Source organism: Octopus bimaculoides, chromosome 3 (genome assembly GCF_001194135.2).
Source record: "Octopus bimaculoides isolate UCB-OBI-ISO-001 chromosome 3, ASM119413v2, whole genome shotgun sequence".
Classification (NCBI taxonomy): domain Eukaryota; kingdom Metazoa; phylum Mollusca; class Cephalopoda; order Octopoda; family Octopodidae; genus Octopus; species Octopus bimaculoides.
In genome coordinates this window covers 155,283,355-155,284,895 of record NC_068983.1, presented here as the reverse complement: position 1 = coordinate 155,284,895, position 1,541 = coordinate 155,283,355, and positions in this window count along the sequence as shown.

Sequence of the window (1,541 nt, the reverse complement as noted above, 5' to 3'; positions counted from 1 at the left end):
CCAGTGGTTAGAGCAGCGGACTCGCGGTTTCGATTCCCAAACCGGGCATAGTGAGTGTTTATTGAGCGAAAACACCTAAAGCTCCACGAGGCTCCGGCAGGGGGTGGTGGCGAACCCTGCTGTACTCTTTCACCACAATTTTCTTCATGTTTCTGTTGTACCTGTATTTCAAAAGGCCAGCCTTGTCACACTGTATCACGTTGAATCTCCCCGAGAATTACGTTAAGGGTACACGTGTCTGTGGAGTGCTCAGCCACTTGCACGTTAATTTCAAGAGCAGGCTGTTCTGTTGATCGGATCAACTGGAACCCTTGACGTCGTAAGCGACGGAGTTCCAACAACTTATCAGGGATTAAAAGTTAATATGCAGAAAGAAAAAACGACAACAAAAACTAGTATTTTAAATCTACACTAAGTCATCAATAATACATAAGCATTATTTTATAGGTCTTTTTCTTGCAGCACAGTCCTGCTTCACCACAAATTAATATTACAATCCCTTATCAAACACCTTCTCGAGTCTCAGTTCATTCATCTTTATCCCATATCTTTCTCTTTTGCAAGTTCCTTCCACTTGAATGACTTAGTACTTCTTTCAGTTGCAATAATGAAGCAAGAATGGTGACATCTGTGGTAGCGTTTATGTTCAGATCTCATCCTCACCCAAAGTGAACAGTTTTCTGGTTACTGCTATCACATACCCATACCAGCACAGTACTTTTGCTTTCACTCCACACCTGATTCCTTTTATAACACATTTTCTCAAAGTTCATTTGCATGCAATCATTCAATCACATTACCATCACACATTACTTTCCAGCCTTCGCACATTCGCCCAATTCAATACATCATCACACCTTATACATAGGCATCAAATAATCTACCCTTCACATAGTGAGAGAATACCTTTGTTACCCAAACAGAAATAATGATTTCCTTAACTTTCCCCACCTGGCTATACAAACACAAATGCACATATGTGTATGGATAGATAGACAGATAGATATTTTGGTACTCATGTATCACGTGGTTGCATGTGTGAAAAACAATAAAGAGATAAAAAGAACAAAATAAAACGAATTTATAACAAGAATTTAATTAAAACTGGCAATATGTATTGCCCTAAAAAGGGTCAAAATTAAACATTTCTTCCAGAATCGGTAGACGAAAGAAGAATCATTCTCATAAATGAGAAAGTTGTAATCGTTTGACTTGGGAGTTGTTTTATGTTTGAATGGGGAAGGGTATTTCTTTAAAGGGGGGAAAAACGGAATTTACAAAAAACGGGGATGGGGTCAGTTGTATTAAGTCTTGGTTGGGATTGAGTTTGTATATTGTATATGTTTGACAGGAAGAAAGGAAGGTGGGAAAATTTACATAATATATTTGACTAAAAAAAATATTAGAGGGGAAGGAAGGAGAAGCATTGGGTGGTGGATAGAGGGGGAGCATTTGTGAAATATATTTGATGGAAGGAGGGTTTTTTTAATGTTTCACAGAATAGTTTTCTTCTATTGATCTTTTAGGGTTGTTTTTGTTTC